At 41.4% G+C, this 26507-nt stretch overlaps 1 long non-coding RNA gene across 3 annotated transcripts in view; it reads left to right on the top strand.

Annotated features, from left to right (window-relative positions):
- The window catches only part of LOC135228906 (uncharacterized), a 114489-nt gene that overhangs the window by 48413 nt on the left and 39569 nt on the right, over positions 1-26507 (top strand). For all 3 annotated transcript variants that reach the window (XR_010319771.1, XR_010319770.1, XR_010319769.1), the window contains exon 2: positions 15375-15640. This is a non-coding gene — a long non-coding RNA (uncharacterized LOC135228906). The remainder of the gene's footprint in view (positions 1-15374; positions 15641-26507) is intronic.

Below are 26507 nucleotides of genomic sequence, written 5' to 3'. Positions count from 1 at the left end.
AACAAAAGTCCTCACTGCTGAACCAATAAGCAACATCATGATAAAGAGAGAAAAGATTGAGGTTGTCAAGGATTTCGTTTTACTTGGATCCACAATCAACACCCATGGAAGCAGCAGTCAAGAAATAAAAAGACATTGCATTGGGCAAATCGGCTGCAAAAGACCTCTTTAAAGTGTTAAAAAGCAAAGATGTCACTTTGAGGACTAAGGTGTGCCTGACCTAAGCCATGGTGTTTTCAGTCGCCTCATATGCATGTGAAAGCTGGACAATGAATAAGGAAGACCGAAGAAGAGTTGATGCCTTTGAATTGTGGTGTTGGTGAAGAATATTGAATAAACCGTGGACTGCCAAAAGAACGAACAAATCTGTCTTGGAAGAATTACAACCAGAATGCTTCTTAGAAGCAAGGATGGCGAGACTACGTCTCAAATACTTTGAACATGTTATCAGGAGGGATCAACCCCTGGAGAAGGACATCATGCTTGGTAAAGTAGAGGGCCAGCAAAAAAGAGGAAGACCCTCAACCAGATGGGTTGACACAGTGGCTGAAACAATGGGCTCAAGCATAACAACAATTGTGAGGATGGCGCAGGACCAGGCAGTGTTTCATTCTGTTGTGCATAGGGTCTCTATGAGTCGGAACCAACTCGACGGCACCTAACAACAACGTATTATTATTATTAAAAGAGGTCCCTTTTGGACTGGACAGTAGGTAGGAGAGAGATGCTGATGAAGAGTGAGCTATTTGTATCAGGTGGACACTTGAGACTGTGTTGGCATCTCCTGTCTGGAGAGGGGATGGGAGGATAGAGAGAGTTGGAAGCTGGCAAAATTGCCACGAAAGGAGAGACTGGAAGGGCTGACTTAATAGGGGGAGAGCAAGTGGGAGTACGGAGTAAGGTGTATATAAACTTATATGTGACAGTTTGACTTGATTTGTAAACGTTCACTTGAAGGTCAATAAAAGTTAATAAAAAAAAAAAGAGGCCCCTTTTATATCTGTTGAGTGCTTTGAACTTGAATTTCCATTTTGATAACTATATTTCTAGACCTGCATTCATTTTCTTGCATTTGTCTGGTGTATTGTATATTGGTTAAGTGCTACGGCTGCTAACCAAAAGGTCAGCAGTTTGAATCTGCCAGGCGCTCCTTGGAAACTATGGGGCAGTTCTACTCTATCCTATAGGGTTGCTATGAGTCGGAATTGACTCGACGACAGTGAGTTTTTAGTTATTGTATATTTAAAAATATTCTTTATTGAAATATAACATGATATAGAATAGTGCACATACTATATATGTTTAGCTTGATTTTTTTTTTTTGTGGCCTTAAAGAACAGAACTTTATTTTCTCACAGTTCAGGAGGTTAGAAGTCCAAATTCAGGGCACTGGCTCTCAGGGAAGGCTCTCTTTCTCTCCCGGCCCCTGGGGAAGATCCTTGCCGCTTTCAACTTCTGTAGCCCTGGTGTTCTTGGGCGATTTTCCCGTGGCATTTCTCTTCCCTATTTGTGCTTGCTTGTCTCTGTCTGTACTGCTCTTTATAAAACTGAGAACTGATTAGGTTTAGGACACATCCTGTACTGATAAGGTTTCTTTAACAAAGAAAACCCTATTTCCAAATGGAATTATTTTGGGGGGACACTATTCAATTCATAACAAGCCCTTTCCTGGTGATAACTGCAGTACTACTGGATTTTTTTACAGTTATATGCAAACTATATTTTACTTCCGTGAACAAAATTATGTGACAAAAACAAGTTTACTCTGTCAACTTTTGTCGACATCTGTTATTTTTAAACAGGCCTATCTGTTCACCTCACTGTTCTGGGATCTGTTTTTTTTTTTTTAACTTTTATTGAGCTTCAAGCGAACTTTTACAAATCAAGCCAGTCCATACTCCCACTTGCTCTCCCCCTAATGAGTCAGCCCTTCCAGTCTCTCCTTTCGTGACAATTTTGCCAGCTTCCAACTCTCTCTATCCTCCCATCCCCCCTCCAGACAGGAGATGCCAACACAGTCTCAAGTGTCCACCTGATATAATTAGCTCACTCTTCATCAGCATCTCTCTCCTACCCACTGTCCAGTCCCTTTCATGTCTGATGAGTTGTCTTCGGGAATGGTTCCTGTCCTGTGCCAAAAGAAGGTTTGGGCACCATGACCGCCGGGATTCCTCTAGTCACAGTCAAAACATTAAATATGGTCTTTTTATGAGAATTTGGGGTCTGCATCCCACTGATCTCCTGCTCCCTCAGGGGTTCTCTATTGTGCTCCCTGTCAGGGCAGTCATCGATTGTGGCCGGGCACCAACTAGTTCTTCTGGTCTCAGGATGATGTAGGTCTCTGGTTCATGTGGCCCTTTCTGTCCCTTGGGCTCCTAGTTATCATGTGACCTTGGTGTTGTTCATTCTCCTTTGCTCCAGGTGGGTTGAGACCAATTGATGCATCTTAGATGGCCGCTTGTTAGCATTTAAGACCCCAGACGCCACATTTCAAAGTGGGATGCCGAATGTTTTCATAATAGAATTATTTTGCCAATTGACTTAGAAGTCCCCTTAAACCATGGTTCCCAAACCCCCGCCCTTGCTCCGCTGACCTTTGAAGCATTCATTTTATCCCGGAAACGTTACTTTTGGTCCAGTCCAATTGAGATGACCTTCCTTGTATTGAGTGTCGTCCTTCCCTTCACCTAAAGCAGTTCTTACCTACCAATTAATCAGTAAAAAACCCTCTCCCTCCCTCCCTCCCTCCCTCCCCCCCCCGTAACCACAAAAGTATGTGTTCTTCTCAGTTTTTACTATTTCTCAAGATCTTATAATAGTGGTCTTATACAATATTTGTCCTTTTGCCTCTGACTAATTTCACTCAGCGTAATGCCTTCCAGGTTCCTCCATGTTATGAAATGTTTCACAGATTCCTAACTGTTCTTTATCGATGCGTAGTATTCCATTGCGTGAATATACCACAATTTATTTACCCATTCATCCGTTGATGGACACCTTGGTTGCTTCCAGCTTTTTGCTATTGTAAACAGAGCTGCAATAAACATGGGTGTGCATATATCTGTTTGTGTGAAGGCTCTTATTTCTCTAGGGTATATCCCGAGGAATGGGATTTCTGGGTTGTATGGTAGTTCTATTTCTAACTGTTTAAGATAACGCCAGATAGATTTCCAAAGTGGTTGTACCGTTTGACATTCCCGCCAGCAGTGTATAAGAGTTCCAATCTCTCCGCAGCCTCTCCAACATTTATTATTTTGTGTTTTTTGGATTAATGCCAGCCTTGTTGGAGTGAGATGAAATCTCATCGTAGTTTTAATTTGCATTTCTCTAACGGCTAATGATCGAGAGCATTTTCTCATGTATCTGTTAGCTGCCTGAATATCTTCTTTAGTGAAGTGTGTGTTCATATCCTTTGCCCGCTTCCTGATTGGGTTGTTTGTCTTTTTGTGGTTGAGTTTTGACAGAATCATGTAGATTTTAGAGATCAGGTGCTGGTCGGAGATGTCATAGCTGAAAATTCTTTCCCAGTCTGTAGGTGGTCTTTTTACTCTTTTGGTGAAGTCTTTAGATGAGCAGAGGTGTTTGATTTTTAGGAGCTGCCAGTTATCTGGTTTCTCTTCATCATTTTTGGTAATGTTTTGTGTTCTGTTTATGCCTTGTATTAGGGCTCCTAGGGTTGTCCCTATTTTTTCTTCCATGATCTTTATCGTTTTAGTCTTTATGTTTAGGTCTTTGATCCACTTGGAGTTAGTTTTTGTGCTTGGTGTGAGGTATGGGTCCTGTTTCATTTTTTTTTGCAAATGGATATCCAGTTATGCCAGCACCATTTGGTAAAAAGACTATCTTTTCCCCAATTAACTGAAACTGGGCCTTTGTCAAATATCAGCTGCTCATATGTGGATGGATTTATATCTGGGTTTTCCATTCTGTTCCACTGGTCTATGTGCCTGTTGTTGTACCAGTACCAAGCTATTTTGACTACTGTGGCTGTATAATAGGTTCTGAAATCCGGTAGAGTGAGGTCTCCCACTTTCTTCTTCTTTTGCAGTAGTGCTTTGCTTATCCGAGGCTTCTTTCCCTTCCATATGAAGTTGGTGATTTGTTTCTCCATCACCTTAAAAAATGTCATTGGAATTTGGATCGGAAGTGCATTGTATGTATAGATGGCTTTTGGTAGAATAGACATTTGTACTATGTTAAGTCTTCCTATCCATGAGCAAGGTATGTTTTTCCACTTAAGTATGTCCTTTTGAATTTCTTATAGTAGAGCTTTGTAGTTTTCTTTGTATAGGTCTTTTACATCCTTGGTAAGATTTATTCCTAAGTATTTTATCTTTTTGGGGGCTACTGTGAATGGTATTGATTTGGTTATTTTCTCTTCGATGTTCTTTTTGTTGATGTAGAGGAATCCAAGTGATTTTTGTATGTTTCTCTTATAACCTGAGACTCTGCCAAACTCTTCTATTAGTTTCAGTAGTTTTCTGGAGGATTCCTTAGGGTTTTCTGTGTATAAGATCATGTCATCTGCAAATAGAGATAATTTTACTTCCTCCTTGCCAGTCCGGATGCCCTTTATTTATTTGTCTAGCCCAATTGCCCTGGCTAGGACTTCTAGCACGATGTTGAATAAGAGCGGTGATAAGGGCATCCTTGTCTGGTTCCCGTTCTCAAGGGAAATGCTTTCAGGTTCTCTCCATTTAGAGTAATGTTGGCTGTTGGCTTTGCATAGATGCCCTGTATTATGTTGAGGAATTTTCCTTCAAATCCTATTTTGGTGAAAGTTTTTATCATAAAAGGGTGTTGGACTTAGTCAAATGCCTTTTCTGCATCAATTGATAAGATCATGTGGTTTTTGTCTTTTGTTTTATGTATGTGGTGGATTACATTAATGGTTTTTCTGATATTAAACCAGCCTTGCATACCTGGTATAAATCCCACTTGATCATGGTGAATTATTTTTTTGATATGTTGTTGAATTCTATTGGCTAGAAATTTGTTCAGGATTTTTGCATCTATGTTCATGAGGGATATAGGTCTGTAATTTTCTTTTTTTGTAATGTCTTTACCTGGTTTTGGTATCAGGGAGATGGTGGCTTCATAGAATGAGTTAGGTAGTATTCCGTCATTTTCTATGCTTTGAAATACCTTTAGTAGTAGTGGTGTTAACTCTTCTCTGAAAGTTTGGTAGAACTCTGCAGTGAAGCCGTCCGGGCCAGGGCTTTTTTTGTTGGGAGTTTTTTGATTACTGTTTCAATCTCTTTTTTTGTTATGGGTCCATTTAGTTGTTCTACTTCTGAATGTGTTAGTTTACGTAGGTAGTGTTTTTCCAGGAATTCATCCATTTCTTCTAGGTTTGCAAATTTGTTAGAGTACAATTTTTTGTAATAATCTGATATGATTCTTTTAATTTCAGTTGGGTGTGTTGTGATGTGGCCCTTCTCGTTTCTTATTTGGGTTATTTGTTTCCTTTCCTGTATTTCTTTAGTCAGTCTAGCGAATGGTTTATCAATTTTGTTAATTCTTTCGAAGAAGCAGCTTTTGGCTTTGTTAATTCTTTCAATTGTTTTTCTGTTCTCTAATTCATTGAGTTGAGCTCTAATTTTTAGTATTTCTTTTCTTCTGGTGCCTGATGGATTCTTTTATTGCTCACTTTCTATTTGTTCAAGTTGTAGGGACAGTTCTCTGATTTTGGCTCTTTCTTCTTTTTGTATGTGTGCATTTATGGATATAAATTGGCCTCTGAGCACTGCTTTTGCTGTGTCCCAGAGGTTTTGATAGGAAGTATTTTCATTCTCGTTGCATTCTATGAATTTCCTTATTCCCTCCTTAATGTCTTCTATAACCCAGTCTTTTTTCAGGAGGGTATTGTTCAGTTTCCAAGTATTTGATTTCTTTTCACTAATTTTTCTGTTATTCATTTCTAGTTTTATTGCCTTGTGGTCTGAGAAGATGCTTTGTAATATTTCGATGTTTTGGATTCTGCAAAGGTTTGTTTTATGACCTAATATATGGTTTATTTTAGAGAATGTTCCATGTGAGCTAGAAAAAAAAGTATACTTTGCAGCAGTTGGGTGGAGAGTTCTGTATAAGTCAATGAGGTCAAGTTGGTTGATTGTTGTAATTAGGTCTTCCGTGTCTCTATTGAGCTTCTTACTGGATGTCCTGTCCTTCTCCGAAAGTGGTGTGTTGAAGTCTCCTACTATAATTGTGGAGGTGTCTATCTCACTTTTCAGTTCTGTTAAAATTTGATTTATGTATCTTGCAGCCCTGTCACTGGGTGCATAAATATTTAATATGGTTATGTCTTCCTGATCAATTGTCCCTTTTATCATTATGTAGTGTCCTTCTTTATCCTTTGTGGTGGATTTAAGTCTAAAGTCTATTTTGTCCGAAATTAATATTGCTACTCCTCTTCTTTTTTGCTTATTGTTTGCTTGATATATTTTTTTCCATCCTTTGAGTTTTAGTTTGTTTGTGTCTCTAAGTCTAAGGTGTGTCTCTTGTAGGCAGCATATAGACAGATCGTGTTTCTTTATCCAGTCCGAGACTCTCTGTCTCTTTATTGGTGCATTTAGTCCATTTACATTCAGCGTAATTATAGATAAATAAGTGTTTAGTGTTGTCATTTTGATGCCTTTTTATGTGTGTTGTTGACAATTTCATTTTTCCACATACTTTTTTGTGCTGAGATGTTTTTCTTAGTAAATTGTGAGATCCTCATTTTCGTAGTGTTTGACTTTATGTCTGTTGAGTCGTTACGTTTTTCTTGGCTTTTGTCTTGAGTTATGGAGAAATTATACCTCTTTGTAGTTACCTTAATATTTACCCCTATTTTTCTAAGTAAAAACCTAACTTGTATTGTCCTATATCGCCTTGTATCCCTCTCCATATGGCAGTTCTATGCCACCTGTATTTAGTCCCTCTTTTTGATTATTGTGATCTTTTACATATTGACTTCAATGATTCCCTGTTTTTAGCATTTTTTTTAATTAATCTTAATTTGTTTTTGTGATTTCCCTATTTGAGTTGATATCAGGATGTTGTGTTCTGTGACCTTGTGTTGTGCTGGTATCTGATATTATTGGTTTTCTGACCAAACAATATCCTTTAGTATTTCTTGTAGCTTTGGTTTGGTTTTTGCAAATTCTCTAAGCTTGTGTTTATCTGTAAATATCTTAATTTCGCCTTCATATTTCAGAGAGAGTTTTGGTGGATATATGATCCTTGGCTGGCAGTTTTTCTCCTTCAGTGCTCTGTATATGCCGTCCCATTCCCTTCTTGCCTGCATGGTTTCTGCTGAGTAGTCTGAACTTATTCTTATTGATTCTCCCTTGAAGGAGACCTTTCTTTTCTCCCTGCCTGCTTTTAAAATTTTCTCTTTACCTTTGGTTTTGGCAAGTTTGATGATAATATGTCTTGGTGTTTTTCTTTTTGGATCAATCTTAAATGGGGTTTGATGAGCATCTTGGATAGATATCCTTTCGTCTTTCATGATGTCAGGGAAGTTTTCTGTCAGCAGATCTTCAACTATTCTCTCTGTGTTTTCTGTCCTCCCTCCCTGTTCTGGGACTCCAATCACACGCAAGTTATCCTTCTCGATAGAGTCCCACAGGATTCTTAGGGTTTCTTCATTTTTTTAAATTCTTTTGTCTGATTTTTTTTCAGCTATGTTGGTGTTAATTCCCTGGTCCTCCAGATTTCCCACTCTGCATTCTAATTGCTCGAGTCTGCTCCTCTGACTTCCTATTGCGTTGTCTAATTCTGTAATTTTATTGTTAATCTTTTGGATTTCTGCATGCTGTCTCTCTATGGATTCTTGCACCTTATTAATTTTTCCACTATGTTCTTGAATAATCTTTTTGAGTTCTTCAACTGTTTTATCAGTGTGTTCCTTGTCTTTTTCTGCAGTTTGCCTTATTTTGTTTCTGATGTCTTGAAGCATTCTGTAAATTAGTTTTTTATATTCTGTATCTGATAATTCCAGGATTGTATCTTCATTTGGGAGAGATTTTGATTCTTTTGTTTGGGGGGTTGTAGAAGCAGTCATGGTCTGCTTCTTTATGTGGTTTGATATCGACTGCTGTCTCCGAGCCATCACCGGGAAACCTGTTTTTCCAGAAAATCCGCTAAAAAAAAAATGCAGTCAGATCCCTAGCAGAACTGCCTTTGGATTATAACCGCCACCTTGTTCCCTGTAAGGATGAAAGTCTGAGATTTGGATCATATATGCTTGGCTGTAGCTGGTTGTGTGTTTTTAATCCAATTAGGGATGGATTTTTGGTCCCTGCGTTTTTTGTGGTTGCTTCTCTCAGGCCAGAAGAATGGGTTAGGAAAAGACCAAAATAAAAAGGGCGGGGGGGAAGCAAAGCCGCCGCAGAGCCAGAGCCATTCTCCCTCTGGCTCAGGAAATTCCAATGTTAATGAAGCCGCCTGGGAAGGGTGGGGGAGGGATCAGAGAGATAAGAGAGTAGCACCTCGGAATATAGCCGTAGTTGCTTGTCTTGCTTGGAATGACTATTTTATCTGAGATTCCCGAGGGGCGTGTCGGCTATGTGTGCTGGCTGTGTGGAGATTGCCCCCGGGGGTCTGGCCTGCTGAAGTCTCGGTCAGATCCTCCGCTGCCAGTCCAAAGCCCTGCGTCAAGGTTCCCCGGCTGGGACGCTGCACTCCCGGCTCCAAAATCAGTCGCTGTTTCCTGGGGACTTCTCGTCCTGCCAGCCACGTCGCAGCACCACCTCCGCGGACCGGTTGGGCCCCCTCCTGGGTTTAGTTCAGGGGAGTAGAGCTGCGCCCCGTGCTTCAGCTGTGACAGCGCCCAGTCAAAAGCCCGACACCAAGGTTCCCCGGCTGGGACGCTGCACTCCCGGCTCCAAAACCCGTCACTGCCTCCCGGGGACTTTTCCCACCAGCTGCGTTGCCACGCCGCCCACACGCACTGGCTGGGTCCCCTCTCGGGTTCAGTTCAGGGGGGTAGGGCTGCTCCCCTTTTTTGCGCCGTCACAAGATTTATGAGTTCAGCTCCCCTGGGCCCAGAAGCCTGGCGCCAATGTTACCTGACTGGGATGCTGGCTCCAGGCTCTGAAAACAGTCGCTGCTTCCCCATATTTGTTCGTTTTCCGTCTCTAAATCTGTGTTTGTTGTTCAAGGTTCATAGATTGTTATGTATGTGATCGATTCACTTGTTTTTCCGAGTCTTTGTTGCAAGAGGGATCCGAGGTAGCGTCTACCTAGTCCGCCATCTTGGCCCCGCCTCCTCTGGGATCTGTTTTTTTATGGAAGCTTGTTTTCCCTCTGTTCTAATTACTTATTTTTAAAATAGTATTTGACTAACTTTGATATTCTACTATATTCTCCATCACACGTAACAGTCAAGAGAGAAGTTTATGGCAGTTGTACTGCACTTTGTATTGTATCTCTTCCATGGTTCAGCCTTGGTTGCAGGGTTGCTTTTTGATGAGCTTATGCTCTCTTGTTCAGATCTTGCTCTGGCATCTTCAGTGCTGTCTTACACATTTAGATATCAGTGAAAGAGAAGAGTAGGCTGCCTTGATCTTTTTTTTTTTTCAGTTTTGTAATGTATTTCTATGTGTTGGATGTTCAATGCAGCTGTCAATATTCATTCTAGTCCACGGATTAGGGTCTTAAAAACATCCAATCGAGCTTAAAAAGTGTTGTTGTTAGGTGCCTTTCAAGTTGATTTCTATTCACAGCAACCACATACGGCCTTCTTGGCTGCAGTCTTTATTGGAAGGAGCCCTGTGGCACAGTGGCCAAGTGCTCAGCTGCTAACTGAAAGGTCAGCAATTTGAACCTACCAGCTGCTCCGCAGGAGAACGATGCTGCAATCTGCTTCCACAAAGATTACAGCCTTGGAAATCCTATGGGGCCGTTCCACTCCATCTCATAGGGTTGCTATGAGTTGGAATTGACTGCCTCAACAGGTTTTGAGTTTAATCTTTAAAGATTAGCTTGATGATTTTTTAATAGACTGAACAATCATACATAATCACCACTTTGATCAAGAAGTATAACATTACTAGCACCCAGGAAGCCCACCTTGTGTTCCTTTCCAATCACTAACTCTCTGCTCCCCCCACCCTGGGGTACCTGACTTCTAACAACATAGATTAGTTTTGCATGTTGTTGAAATTTATATAAATGTAGTCATACAGTATTGCTCCATTGCTCGTTTGAGTCTGGCTTCTTTGGATTCTTTGGCTCAACATAATGTTTGAGAGGAGATTCTTACATGTTAATGTGTAGCAATCATTTGTTCATTCTGATTGCTGTATAGTATTTCTTTGTATAAATTCAGCACAACTTGTTTATCCATTCTAATGTCGATGGGCATTTGGGTAGTTTCTAGTTTTGAATAAAGTTTCTATGAACATTATTGTATGTGTCTTTTGGTGAATGTATATTTGCATTTCTCTTGAGTATATACCTAAGAGTGGAATAGCTGGGTAATGGCATATTGCAGATATTCAACTTTAATAGGTACTACTAAACAGTTTTCCAAAGTGTTTGTACTATTTTACACTCCTACCAACAATTTATGAGTTTCAGTTGCTCCACATCCTCACCAACTATTGGTTATTTTCCATCTTTTTCATTTTAGCGATTTCTGGTAGATGTGTAGGAGTATCTCAGTATAGTTCTAATTTATATTTCTTTGATAACTAATAAAATTGAGCATCTTTTCTTATGTTTATTTGCCATTTGGATATCCTCTTTGTGCAGTGCCTCTTCCTTTTACTCTTTTTTATTGGGTTTTCTTTCTTTCTGATTTCTAGAAAATTCTTGATATATTTGGGAAATGAAACATTTTTCAGATTCGTGCATTGCAAATATGTTCTCCCACTGTGGAATTTGCCTTTACACTCTTCTAATTTTGTTTTCTGATGAACAGAAGTCCTTAATTTTAATGGGCTCCAATTTAACAATCTTTTGCTCTACCAGATACAAAGGCTTAATATGAAGTACATTAATTAAGAAAGTATGGTGTTGTCTATAAGATAGACCAATGGGAATCCAGAGTTTCGGAATGGACCCCCACATATATGGTCGGAAGGTGACAACTGCAGAGCAGTAGAGAAAGGGTGGTCTTTTCAATAAGTGATGTTGGGTCATCTTGATATCCATATCGAAGAAATAATCTTGACCTTAACACATACCATACAAAAAAATCCATTCCAGGTGGACTATAGATCTAAATGTGAAAGGTAAAACAATAAAATTTTTAGAAGAAAATAGTAAACATCTTTATGACCCTGAGGTAAGCCAAGATTTCCTAAGATATGAGTGCCAACCATAAAGGAAAGAATGATAAATAACATGATATATTTGTCTCCAATGTCATTTTGCATCTTTGTTTTTTTGTTCTAGATGTGTGGCAATTGTATTTTGTTTATTAGCCCAGTCCCATAGTCTTTATCTTTTATAGGAGAATTCAGCTTAATCAATTTAGTTAGATTATAATATAGTGGATTTTAAGCTGAAAGAACTGAAGAAAAAATTCAAGCCTCGAGTTGCAATAGTGAAGGATTCCATGGGGAGAATATTTAACGATGCAGGAAGCATCAAAAGAAGATGGAAAGAATACACAGAGTCATTATACCAAAAAGAATTAGTTGATATTCAATCATTTCAAGAGGTAGCATATGATCAGGAACCGATGGTACTGAAGGAAGAATTCCAAGCTGCTCTGAAGGCACTGGCGAAAAACAAGGCTCCAGGAATTGATGGAATATCAATTGAGATATTTCAACAAACAGATGCAGCGCTGGAGGTGCTCACTCATCTATGCCAAGAAATATGGAAGACAGCTTCCTGGCCAACTGACTGGAAGAGATCCATATTTATGCCTATTCCCAAGAAAGGTGATCCAACTGAATGTGGAAATTATAGAACAATATCATTAATATCGCACACAAGCAAAATTTTACTGAAGATCATTCAAAAACGGCTGCAGCAGTATATTGACAGGGAACTGCCAGAAATTCAGGCCGGTTTCGGAGGAGGACGTGGAACCAGGGATATCATTGCTGATGTCAGATGGATCCTGGCTGAAAGCAGAGAATACCAGAAGGATGTTTATCAGTGTTTTATTGACTATACAAAGGCATTCGACTGTGTGGATCATAACAAACTATGGATAACATTTTGAAGAATTCCAGAACACTTAATTGTGCTCATGAGGAACCTTTACATAGATCAAGAGGACAGAACAAGGGGATACTGATTGGTTTAAAGTCAGGAAAGGTGTGCGTCAGGGCCATATTCTTTCACCATACCTATTCAATCTGTATGCTGAACAAATAATACGAGAAGCTGGACTATGTGAAGAACGGGGCATCAGGATTGGAGAAAGACTCAATAACAACCTGCATTATGCAGATGACACGACCTTGCTTGCTGCAAGTGAAGAGGACTTGAAGCACTTACTAATCAAGATCAAAGACCACAGCCTTCAGTATGGATTGCACCTCAACATAAAGAAAACAAAAATCCTCACAACTGGACCAATGAGCAACATCATGATAAACGGAGAAAAGATTGAAGTTGTCAAGGATTTCATTTTACTTGGATCCACAATCAACACCCATGGAAGCAGCAGTCAAGAAATCAAAAGACGCATTGCATTGGGTAAATCTGCTGCAAAGGACCTTTTCAAAGTGTTGAAGAGCATAGATGTCACCCTGAAGACTAAGGTGCGCCTGACCCAAGCCATGGTATTTTCAATTGTGTCATATTCATCAGAAAGCTGGACAATGAATAAGGACGACGGAAGAAGAGTTGACACCTTTGAACTGTGGTGTTGGCAAAGAATATTGAATATACCATGGACTCCCAAAAGAACGAACAAATCTGTCTTGGAAGAAGTACAGCCAGAATGCTCCTTAGAGGCAAGGATGGCGAGACTGTGTTTTACATACCTTGGACGTGTTGTCAGGAGGGATGAGTCCCTGGAGAAGGACATCATGCTTGGCAGAGTACAGGGTCAGCGCAAAATAGGAAGACCCTCAATGAGGTGGATTGACACAGTGGCTGCAACAATGAGCTCAAGCATAACAACGATTGTAAGGATGGCGCAGGACCGGGCAGTGTTCTGTTCTGTTGTATATAGGGTCGCTATGAGTCGGAACCGACTCGACGGCACCTAACAACAACAACATTATTTTATGTTTGCTATTTATTTATTTTCCTTAGTTGATGCTTCCTCTCTTTCCCTTATTTCTTCTGACTTGGTCCCATTTCTCTTAATTTCCCTCTATTTCTTATTAATTTGTAATTTTGATTATTTTTTATCAATTGCTGCTAGCAGTTACCTTTATCTTCCTCACAAATATGATTAAGTCTGTATTTTCTGTTACTAGATTCAAATAATATTGTATCAGTATCTACTCATGGAGATGTGTAATTTGCCTCCTCGATTCACTCAGTAAATTTTCCCAAGGTGTTTCTAAATTTACATTTAATAATAGTCTTATTTTTTCCAAATGCCCAATCACATTATTATTCTTAATTCAGATATAATCATGTGTCAGTTGCAAGAATCATACCTCAAAACTGTTTTCTTCCTATTTTGATATTTCTGTTACTATTCAGTTTATGATTGTTTAGACTATTCCCTTGAGTATTCTCCTGAGATAGGGAATATTGGCATATTGTAATATAAATGCTTTTATATCTAAAATCATTTTTCTTTTGTTCTGACAGAAGAATGGTGACTAGCTAGGGTGGGTATAACATTCTTGGATATCAGTCCTTTTCTCTTAATAATCTGTAGATATTTTTTCTAACTTGGCCTCTATTATTGCAAGCAGGAAGTCTGGTACCATTGTGACCTCTTTCCTTTGTTAATAACATGTTGTTTCTGTGTGTAAGTATTTTAGATTTTCTATTTTATCTTTTAAATTCAACACCAAATCAAATTTGGGCATTGATTTGGTTCCTCTGGGAGTCAAGGTGCTATAGGATTAAGAATGCAGAGCCAATAAGTATAATTCATATGGGGGCAGTGAGTAACAGTTTTGGTGGGGGGGTCCTTGAATGAAAATAATTGGAGACATGTGGGTAAGTGATTGGGACCTCTATAGAAATTCTTGAGGTTTTATAGGAATTGGAGATGTGAGTATCTGAAGTCATTGATTCAGTCATCAGAGTTATTGATTGGGGCTTTGAAGTGGTGAATGAGTTATTGCAAGCATAGGGTCATCAAGGGATTGCAAGTTTTGGGAGTCAGTTTTGGGGGGCCTATTGGGACCTGTGGACATCAGTAATTGTAGAACTATGAGTTGGCATGTGATGGACTGGAAGTTCTATTACTGAGGGTTTTATCAGTGACCCCCAGTTCTCTTACTGGGGGTCGCTGATTCTATATGTGGGCTGTGAGTTATGGGGTCCAATAAGAAGTCAGGCTTGGCCACGTTGACCCCTTGAGCAGATTAATGGTAGGTTTCCTATTGAGGATACATTATTTTGATGCATGTGGCGATTATTTGAGGAGTCGGTGGAAGCCAATTGATGGCACTATTTGGGGCACAGTTTTTGTCAAGCAGCATTGGTTAATGATTTAGGATCCTATGTAGACCTGCTGGTTTTCATGGCCCAGATGGGAATTGGCAGGGTGAGTGAGTTTAAGTTTTCATTTTGGCATAAGACAGCGAGCTCCATAAGTCGCCCAGGATGTACACTGAATTATACAGAAGCTCAATTTTTGCACATGTGACATAGTCACTTCAGCCTGAGTGCTTTGAAGACAACAGGAAACAGAAATAATATTTTCTATAACTTTACCATGTAAGAGTACTGTATGGCACAGTAGTTAAGGAAATGCATTTTAGAGCCAGGCATACCTGGATTTGAATCTCTGTCCTTCCCTCTAGCTGGAGTGATCTTGGGGAAAATTTCTTAGCATTTCCGAACAGCTCTGTCTGATGGAAAATGGGAATAATAATGATAGTAATACCTAGTTCACAGGATGAACGTGAAAATTAAATCACCTAATAAAACATGTATTGCACCTTGTAATAAAAAAAAATTAATTGAATGTGTTCCAGTTGCCAGGTAGATGTGAGTGCTTTAGAAGCATTATTTCATTTAATACTAAAAACTCTGTGAAATGAGTGTTCTCATTCTCAGTTTTAAAATCAAGAAATTCTGACTTTTCCAGATTTTCACAGGTAGAACACAGAAAAGCTGGAATTCAAATCCAGCATTTATTTTACACTAAATCTCATTAATTTTCCCATACTTTATGGTAATACTTAATGTTGGTTTCATTGAACTTTTCCATGCCTAGTCCGGTGCCCCCAGGAAGTGTTTGTGGGGTGAATGTGGAATGACTAACCATGTGGACACTGTCTTTCCAGGGTTTCTTGGTATCTCTGCAGAATCCCTGGGCCAGGCAGACTCCTTAGTGGAAACTGTAGGATCTTCCTTCCAACCCCAGCCCACCTCACCCCGGCAATTCTGATTGAGTCTACAGACGCCCACCTGGCTTCAGGCTCCTGAGAAGAGTGAAGCTGTCAGCAAGAAAGCTCGAGGGCTGAGGCCCAGCGTGAACATGCCAGCTAACAGGAACTCTCCCCAGTGGTTCCTGACCCTGGCTGAGGAGGGACACAGCAGCTTGTGTGAGGTGAGGTGGAGAGGACTCCAGGAACAGGAATTTATTCATCAGGGAGATACCCCTGGCCTGTCACCAGACTCTCAGGGCAGGGGCAGGTGGGTCACAGAAAGCGGATTCTAATCTTGTTGTCCCCAAGACAGATCACAATCCTCCTGCTGAGAGTGAGCAACACAGGGCTGATGTCACCACATTGGAGCCCTGTGTGTTTCAGTGGAAAATGTGATGTGGCTGATGGAGAAAAAGTGGGAAATGGAGGGTCCAGCCCCATAGTAAGGAGAAAGGAGGAGGCAGCTCCCTGCAGGGAATTGAGTGTGGGCTCTCAGGATTGTGATTGCCAGTCATAGACAAGGAAACACTGACACCCCCCACCCAGCACAGGCCCTTCACTCTCCATTGGCTCTTTACAGACCCTAGCTGATCCCCGCCAGAGCCTCCTTTCCCCCAGGCTTTGGGGATTTGCTCATTTCTCAATTATCCTAAAGGTGCAGAAATAACCCTTTTCTTTGGAACTTAAAGAATGGCAGGCCAGAGAGTGTAAAAATGGCATGGTGTGAGACCTCACCTAACTTCAGGAGCAGGGAGGATAATCGCCATCAGCATGAGGATAAAACTGACTCCCATGAGGTAGAGGTCATACATACCTCCACTCTCCAACCTTTTTGCCAGTTCTCACACTAGCTGTCTTTCCCACGGCACTCTCTACTTCTCTGCTGGGTTCGGTAATTCATTGCAATGACCATAGAACTCACAGACCATACTCACGATTATAGGGTTTATTAGGAAGGTAACTGGTTACAATTCAGGATCAACTTGGAGGTAATAGGAACAACTCAGGATACAGTTCTTTGATCAGGACAGCTGCTTCTCAGCTGTGCCCACAGATAGTCCTCGGCCCTTGGCTCTTGGCCCTAGCTCTTGGCCTGGCCTCTGCCTTGCTCAGGTAAGTGTTACAAACCTCTTTAACTCCGCTAATAAGTCTCCGGAGGCACCCCACTCTACCAGGAAGCCTCCTGCCCAAAGGTGCTTAGCTCTCTCTCACTCTGTAGGTTGGCAAGCCTAGCCTGTCCCATGTTTCTGCTGTCTTGTGCCGTCTTCAGTGTTTCAGCTCTCTTTCTGTCTCCTGAGTCTAGGAGTTTCTCAGCGCGCAGGGACTCTGGGTCCAAAGGATGCTCCACTCCCAGCTCGTCTTCTTGATGGTAGTGAGGTCCACCTCCTAACCTCTGGGATTGGCTCCCTTTAAGCTTAGCGGGATGGTAAAACTGACCAATCCCCTACAAGAGTTCCATGTACTTTATTTTCATGGTCCCACAAGGGTTCCATGTACCTTATTTGCATTAGCAAAACTGTCTAGTGCCCTTGGTGGACCACAAGCACCTTATTTGCATAGTCATACCCAATCATTTTGTGGGAGTTACAAGACCATGGCTAGAAAGGGCCATATAATAGCAATTAACTGAACCACAGAGACTGACAACAGTTTCTAAACCTTTCTAGTTCTTTTGCCTCCTTTCAAAGATGAATAAAACGGCCTGAGAAGATGTGTGAGTTGCCCAGATCTCTCAGGTTGTGAGTGGCATCAGTAGACTGGAACCAGATCTCCTGAATGTGTCATCCAGCCTCATCACACTTCAGCCAAAACCAAGTTTCCCACTTAAAGTTCCCTTTGAGCTGCTGTAAACAGGCAAAGACAATGAGAGAGCCAGGCCCTGTCCAACAGCTTTCTCCTTGAATACCTTCCTGTGGCTGCTCTCACCACTCAGGAAGGGCTCATCGCAGGGGCTCAGGGCCTGTGGTCGTCATGATAATATTAAATTCAAAATTATTTTGATTTTTATTCATAATCTCATTATTTTGTAGCAAAATGTTAGAAAATACAGGTTAGCAAATAGAAGACAGTAAAAAAATTACTTGTAATTCTAGCATTACCCAAAGATAACCATCGTTAATATTTTGCCCTGTTCCCTTTCAGTTGTTTTTTCCTTTGTATGTGCATGTGTGCATGTGTGTGCATCTGTGAGTATGCATATATACCCATGCACATAAACATACAGATGCACAGCTAAAGTTAAAAAATGGAATCATGCTATTGGGTTATCTCCTTTTTAACTTGGCAGCTTAACAAATAATTTTCTAGGCAGCAAATATTTTTCTTCTTATACACATGATGCATAGCATTCTGTCCTTTGGGTATATTATAACTAATTTAACTACTCCACTATTGGTGTGCATTTTGGGTATTTCAGGTTTATTATTGAGATTAAAACTACTGTGGTAAAATTCTAACATTTAAATCTTTTTGCCCAAGTTATTGAAATTATATTTTTTGACTCAAAAGTATGGGGCATCGAATGGTAAATGAATCAGTGCCTAACTATAGTGTATTTCCACCCAGTGGAAAAGCTTCCTTGTTTACTCAGTTATATCAGTCATGGACCTTCAGGTTGGGGCTACAACAATGTGGTCCTCCCCAGTCCTTCCATAGTTAGCCTTTTGCCCAGTTGATGTGTAGGAATTTCTAGACTAATGATTCTGGGCTCTGCAAGGCACGTTTCTCCACTCATCCATTTCTCCCCAACTAACTTCACAAATCTCTACCCCTTCTCAAGAAGAGATGGAAATGGTTAAGACACTGCTGAATATTATTTGTTCACTTATTTGTTATACTTTTTGTTTTCATTAGACTTTAGAGTTCAGGGAAGAGGAAGGAACCAATAAAAATGTCCCCAGGGGTTGGGGAGCAGCCAGACAGACCAGAAAACAGTGGCTGCAGCTGGAGAACAGGCAGGCAGATCAGTTAGACAAAGAGGGACTAGGGAACAGCCACAAGGAATAGGCAGAAGGATAAGGACCAGGGAACAGCTGGAGGGACCATGGTGTACTTACTGCAGATGGAGAATAGCCAGGAGGTCCAGGGAACAGGTTTGGGGTATAGTGGAACAAACAGGAAACATGAGCCAGAGGCCTCGTAGCAGCCAGAGAGATCAAGAAATAGTCATTGAGGCTGGAGAAGTGGTTGAGAGACCAGGCAAGAAACAAAAGGGCCAAGTAAGAGTTCAGGAGCAGGGAAGAACCAGAGGTTTAGGAGACATTCAGAGGAATCTTGAAACAGGAGAAGGGACCAGAGAATAGTCAACTAGATAGCAGCCAGAGGGATGGGAAACTTTCTGAGGAGTCAGGGAGCAACTCCTTGGTTTAGAGGACAATTCAAGGTATGGGGGAAAAGTAGAAGTACCAGGAAACAAGAAATGGAAAGAAAAGGAAAACATGACCCTGGGAATGGGTAGCAGCCAGAGGGTCCAGAAAACAGTTGCTGAGGCTAAAGAACAGGCGGAGGGATCAGGAAAGAGGCAGGAACCATGAAACAGAAAGATGAGAGAAGAGCCTCTATGGGTGAGGAGTAGCCTACAGTAGCAGGGAACACATGGAGCAAGAAATAGTCACTGAGGTTGGGGAACAACCAGAGGTCTCAGGAAAGAACCAGAGGAACTAGGGAACAAATAAAAAGTGTATCTCATGTTGATAGCAGCCTGATTGACTAGAGAACAGCTAGAGGGGCTAGAGAAAAGTCAGAATGACTAGTATAAATTGTTCTTGTTGTTAGGTGCTGTCGAGTCGGTTCCGACTCATAGCAACCCTATGCACAACAGAACGAAACACTGCCTGGTCCTCAGCCATCCGTACAATCCTTGTTATGCTTGAGCTCATTGTTGCAGCCACTGTGTCAATCCACCTTGTTAAGGGTCTTCCTCTTTTCCGCTGACCCTGTACTCTGCCAAGCATGATGTCCTTCTCCAGGGACTCATCCCTCCTGACAACATGTCCAAGGTTTGTAAGACACAGTCTCGCCATCCTTGCCTCTAAGGAGCATTCTGGCTGCGCTTCTTCCAAGACAGATTTGTTCGTTCTTTTGGGAGTCCATGGTATACTCAATATTCTTCGCCAACACCACAATTCAAAGGTGTCAACTCTTCTTCCGTCTTCCTTATTCATTGTCCAGCTTTCACCTGCATATGATGTGATTGAAAATACCATGGCTTGGGTCAGGCGCACTTTAGTCTTCAGGGTGACATCTATGCTCTTCAACACTTTGAAGAGGTCCTTTGCAGCAGATTTGCCCAATGCAATGCGTCTTTTGATTTCTTGACTGCTGCTTCCATGGCTGTGGATTGTGGATCCAAGTAAAATGAAATCCTTGACAACTTCAATCTTTTCTCCGTTTATCATGATGTTGCTCATTGGTCCAGTTGTGAGGATTTTTGTTTTCTTTATGTTGAGGTGCAATCCATACTGAAGGCTGTGGTCTTTGATCTTGATTAGTAAGTGCTTCAAGTCCTCTTCACTTGCAGCAAGCAAGGTCGTGTCATCTGCGTAATGCAGGCTGTTAATGAGTCTTCCTCCAATCCTGATGCCCCATTTTTCTTCACATAGTCCAGCTTCTCGTATTATTTGTTCAGCATACAGATTGAATAGGTATGGTGAAAGAATACGGCCCTGACGCACACCTTTCCTGACTTTAAACCAATCAGTATCCCCTTGTTCTGTCTGAACAACTGCCTCTTGAACCATGTAAAGGTTCCTCATGAGCACAATTCAGTGTTCTGGAATTCCCATTCTTCGCAGTGTTATCCATAGTTTGTTATGATCCACACAGTCGAATGCCTTTGTATAGTCAATAAAACACAGATAAACATCCTTCTGGTATTCTCTGCTTTCAGCCAGGATCCATCTGACATCAGCAATGATATCCCTGGTTCCACGTCCTCTTCTGAAACCGGCCTGAATTTCTGGCAGTTCCCTGTCAATATACTACTGCAGCCGTTTTTGAATGATCTTCAGTAAAATTTTGCTTGTGTGTGATATTAATGATATTGTTCTATAATTTCCACATTCAGTTGGATCACCTTTCTTGGGAATAGGCATAAATATGGATCTCTTCCAGTCAGTTGGCCAGGAAGCTGTCTTCCATATTTCTTGGCATAGATGAGTGAGCACCTCCAGCACTGCATCTGTTTGTTGAAACATCTCATCTGATATTCCATCAATTCCTGGAGCCTTGCTTTTCACCAGTGCCTTCAGAGCAGCTTGGACTTCTTCCTTCAGTACCATCGGTGATCACATGCCACCTCTTGAAATGGTAACATCGACTAATTCTTTTTGGTATAATGACTGTGTATTCCTTCCATCTTCTTTTGATGCTTCCTGCATCGTTTAATATTTTTCCCACGGAATCCTTCACTATTGCAACTCGAGGCTTAAATTTTTTCTTCAGTTCTTTCAGCTTGAGAAACGCCGAGCGTGTTCTTTCCTTTTGGTTTTCCATCTCCAGTTCTTTGCACATGTCATTATAATACTTTGTCTTCTCGAGACGCCCTTTGAAATCTTCTATTCAGTTCTTTTACTTCATCAATTCTTCCTTTTGCTTTAGCTGCTCAACACTCAAGAGCAAGCTTCAGTGTCTCCTCTGACATCCATCTTGGTCTTTTCTTTCTTTCCTGTCTTTTCAGTGACCTCTTGCTTTCTTCATGGATGATGTCCTTGATGTCATTCCACAACTCGTCTGGCCTTTGGTCAGTAGTGTTCAATGCATCAAATCTATTCTTTACTTGGTCTCTAAATTCAGGTGGGATATACTCAAGGTCATATTTTGGCTCTCGTGGACTTGCTTTGATTTTCTTCAGTTTCAGCTTGAACTTGCATATGAGCAAGTGATGGTCTGTTCCACAGTCGGCCCCTGGCCTTGTTCTGACTGATGATATTGAGCTTTTCCATCATCTCTTTCCACACTGTAGTCAATTGTGTTTCTGTATGTTCCATCTAGCGAGGCCCATATGTATAGTCACCGTGTATGTTGGTGAAAGAAGGTATTTGCAATGAAGAAGTCATTGGTCTTGCAAGATTCTATCATTCGATCTCCGGCATTGTTTCTATCACCAAGGCCATATTTTCCAACTACTGATCCTTCTTCTTTGTTTCCAACTTTTGCATTCCAATTGCCAGCAATTATCAATGTATCTTGAGTGATTGTTCAATCAATTTCAGACTATAGAAGCTGAAAAAAATCTTCTATTTCCTCATCTTTGGCCCTAGTGGTTTGTGTGTAAATTTGAATAATAGTCGTATTAACTGGTCTTCCTTGTGGGCATATGGATATTATCCTATCTCTGACAGCATTGTACTTCCGGATAGATTTTGAAACATTCTTTTTGACAATGAATGCAACACCATTCCTCTTCAAGTTGTCATTCCCAGCATAGTAGACTATATGACTGTCCAATTCAAAATGGCCAATACCAGTCCATTTCAGCTCACTAATGCCTAGGATATCCACGTTTATGTGTTCCATTTCATTTTTGACAATTTCCAATTTTCCTAGATTCATACTTCGTACATTCCAGGTTCCGATTATTAATGGATGTTTGTAGCAGTTTCTTCCCATTTTGAGTCATGCCACATCAGCAATTGAAGGTCCCGGAAGCTTTACTCCATCCACGTCACTAAGGTCGACTCTACTTTGAGGAGGCAGCTCTTCCCCAGTCATCTTTTGAGTGCCTTCCATCCTGGGGGGCTCATCTTCCACTACTATATCAGACAATGTTCTGCTGGTATTCATAAGGTTTTCACTGGCTAATGCTTTTCAAAAGTAGACTGCCGGGTCCTTCCTCCTAGTCTGTCTTAGTCTGGAAGCTTAGCTGAAACCTGTCCTCCATGGGCGACCCTGCTGGTGTCCGAACACCGGTGGCATAGCTTCTAGCATCACAGCAACACACAAGCCCCCACAGTACAACAAACTGACAGACACGTGGGGGAGTATAAATTACTCAAGCTAATTAACAGCCAAAGGTCCCATGCAGTAGTCACTGGGGTTAAGAAACATTTGAAACCAGGGAGAGGCTGGGGAACAGTGAGAGTTCCCAGGAATAGAGTTATCAACTGTCTTATTTTCCTAGTGCTGCTATAACAGAAATACCACAAGTGGGTGCCTTTAAAGAAGAAAAATTTATTTTCTCACTGTTCAGGAGGCTAGACATCCAAATACAGGGCACTGGCTGTAGGGGAAGGCTCTTTCTCTGTTAAGAGTTCTTTGTCTCAGCTTCTTATAGCCCCCGCATTCCTCAGTTCCTTGGTGATCTTCACATGTGCTTCTATCTTCCCCAGGAGCTTGTGCTTGCTTGTCTCTCTGTCTATGCTGCTCCTTATGACTCAGAAATTATTAGGTTTAGGACACAGCCTACACTGATACAGCCATTAACATAACAAAGAAAACATTATTTCCAGACAAGATTACAACCACAGGTTTAGGGGTTAGGATTCCAGCACATATATTGGAGGGACACATTTCGATCCATAACACCAACCATCCTAGTTTGCCTGCAACCAGGGCTTTGAACCGGTTCATTCCAGTTCAAACTGCTGCTGAGAATTTCCATTTCTAACAAGTTCCCTCCTGAGAATTTCCATTTCTAACAACCTCCCAGGGAGCTATACAAAAGAATCATGGGGGGGGGGGTCTTGTTGAAATGTGGATTCTGATTCAGTATATCTGGAGATGGAAATAAAAATTCTTATCAGGAAACTTGTTAGAAATGGAAATTCTCAGCAGGGGTTCAAACTGTTTTGAAGCTCTGCCATTCAAAGCTCTGGCTGCAACTGAGAGGCTTCCCAGGACATAGACTTTCAGTGCTAAAATCAGGAAAGTCCCAGGCAAACTGGGACAGTTGTTCACCCTACCCAGGAAAAAACCAGGGGAAGCAACCAAACAGTCAGATGTAATATGAGTAATGGAGAAGACAGAAGTATAGAACACTTTAATGGTTAAGAACATAGGCTAAGAAGCCAGCTAGACGAGTACTGCTCAGTGTGGTTTCATGGACCAGATACATCAGCATCATGTGAGAGTATATTAGAAATGCATTCAAGGAACTTTCCAAGGGAATGGGAGAATCAGGGGGACTAGGGAACAGTTAGAGGAATCAAAGAATAGTCTATGTGAACAAGGAACAGCTAGAGGGAAGAAGGAAGGATTTTAGGGGCCAGGGGACGGTCAGATAGACTAGGGAACAATCAGAAGAATGGTATCACAGAACACAGATCAGCTAGAGGGACAACTGCCTAAGAGGACACAGGAAAGTAGGAAGCACCAGGATCAGGCAGAGGGAACAGAAAACAGGAAGCATGGAATGATTCCCACGGAGGGTACAATCAGGAAGCAAGAAGTAGGGTCATCCGGAAAGAGAATCAGTCTGAAGGAATAAGAAGCATTTAGCAGGAACAGTAAACAGAGGGATCAAGGGACAGTCAGAGGGAATAAGATATAGTCAAGTAGACAGGGAACAGTCAGAGGGAACAAGGACCTGCAGGCAGAGCAGGGAAAAGTCAGGGAAAACAAATAGATGGACAGGGAATGGTCAGAGGAAACAGAAAAACCAAAGGGAGGAAGAACATTTGTAGGGGCACAGAGAACAATCAGAGGAAACAAGTAATAGTCAAATGGATAGGGAACAGCTGGGTGGAGCAGGGGAGACCAGGGAACCCTATGGCAAGGAGGAACATCCAGGGAGGCAGGTACCTGGCCCCAGGTGAGTGTGCACTCACTAGGCCCAGGGCAGGATTTAGAAAGGCAGAGTGGTATCACAGGAAATGATGTAGAAATGTCCTGGGGCTGGATGGGAACAGCCCTGAGGTGAAGGTTTGGGCCTTCTGCCAGCTTCAGGGTAGGATAGAGCGGGTAGCTAGGGGATCAGGGACAGTGTAGGCAGTGAGTAGCCAAGGCTGGTAGCCCAGCATGCCTGGGAGTGGGGGAGGGATACATAATGCACTGAGATGACCCTGAAAGGAGACATTGCTGTGTGATTGGCTGGAGAGCAGTGAGGAGCCATGTGGGGGGCTTTACCTAGGTTGGGAAGTCCTTGTAGGGGTCCTTGTTGTGGTAGGGGTACATGCCATCTTCCACGGTAGTGCTTAAATCAAACCTTTTCTTATGTGGCTGGGTGAGGCTGGAATCTGGTGGGTCTGTGTTATCATTTGGGTACTTTGTACCCAAGTCTGTAGCACCAAAGTCGTCCACTATCCCACATAATGCCTACCCAGTCAGAGTAGGTCCGAGACTTTTATTTTGATGGGGAGAGTGATCAGCGTACCTTATATATATTCATCTTGCACTTGTTAACACATAATGTCTGGCATGGTCTTTGTATGGTTTCCCTGTGCATCTGGCCTTAATGATTCCCACGGAGGGAGAGACAGGTGAGGGTGGTTTTTTGTCCACAAGTTTAGGCTTAGGTCAGCAGGTAGGCAGTAGCAGTTGTTGAAATGTTTAACTATGTCAGCTGGTAAAATATTTGCATACTTCTTATACTGGTGGGCAAATAGATACTGCTCCCCCACCCCCTGAGGCTCCTCTCCTATGTCACCCACACATCTGCTGGTCTGTTCTGAGGTGGCCAGCAAGAAAGCCAGGGCAGGGATCCGTAGTGTGATACAGCCCATGCAGGCATCTGTGGGACACACAGAATGAGAAGTTCCCTCAACCCTGACCCCGCAAGGCTCTCCCTGGATGACTGACTGCCCTTGTGTGATGAAAGCAGGAGCATGCTAGGTGGTCAGGCAGAGATCCAGTTCTCAACACCCCTCAGGACTTGTGCTCAGGAGAGCTGGTGGGTGGAGAAGTGCTGGGACATGGCCCAGTGCTTGCAGACCTGCCTCTGGGAGCTGCTGGTGGTGGAGCAGGTTCTGTTAGTCCCCTGCCTGCTCTAACCTCCTGAATAATCAACAAGGGGAGGTCAACCAGGGTTCTAAAACATCAGAAGGTCTTTTGATGAATATAGATTCCTTGTTTCATTATAGTCAAATCATTAGATTTTTTTCTTTGATACGTAATGCATTTTATGTCTTTAAGAAATCCTTACTACCCCAAGACCTAAATGAATTTTCACCTGTATTTTCTACTAAGAGTTTTAAAAGTTTGATTCTTTTGTAGCTTATTGTTTTGAAATAATTTTGAACTTAAAGATAAGTTGCAAGAATAATACAAGGAACAATCTATGCCCTTCATCCAGAATCACTGATTATTAACATTTTGCCACATTTGCTTTCATTTTCTTCTCAATTTATGTATGTATGTGTCTACACACATACACAGATATTTAAATTTTTATTTTCTGAACGATTTGGGAGTAATTTGCAGATATAATGCCCCTTTACCATTAAATACTTCAATGGGTGTCTCTCAAGGGCAATCTCTTACATAACCACAATACAGTTATCAAAACCAAGAAATTCAACTTTGATATAGTACTATTATTATGTATAATATACAGTTCTACCAGTTGTCACAGTAATATTCTTTATAGCATTTTCCCTTTGATCCAGGATTCAATCCAAGTTCATGTATTGCATTTTATTGTCATGTCTCTTTAGTCTTTAATCTGGAATGGGGCCTGTCTTTCCTTGACTTTCATCACACATTTTTAAAGAATGTCCCTCAATTTGGATTTGTCATTTCCATATAATTAGATTCAGGTTATTCATTTTTGTCAGGAATGTCACAGAAGTGATGCTGTGTCCCATGTCAGGAGACATTCAATATCAATTTGTCCTGTTATTGATGGTAATTAACTTTGATTACTTGATTAAGGGGATGTCTGTCAGATACCTCCACTTTAAAGTTACTATTTGTCCCTTTGTAATTAATATGTATTTTGTGGGGAGATACTTTGAGACTATGTAACTACCCTATTTCTCATACTTTGCCGCTGCTTTTGGGATTCATTGACGATTCTTGCCTGTAACAGTCAATTACGGTGGTGTTCCCCTAACGGTGTTTTTCTAATTCCATCATTCCTTCTACATTTATTAGTTAGCATTCTACTGTAAGGAA

Source organism: Loxodonta africana, chromosome X, assembly GCF_030014295.1.
Source record: "Loxodonta africana isolate mLoxAfr1 chromosome X, mLoxAfr1.hap2, whole genome shotgun sequence".
Classification (NCBI taxonomy): Eukaryota; Metazoa; Chordata; class Mammalia; order Proboscidea; family Elephantidae; genus Loxodonta; species Loxodonta africana.
This window is presented reverse-complemented; position numbering and strand designations above follow the sequence as displayed.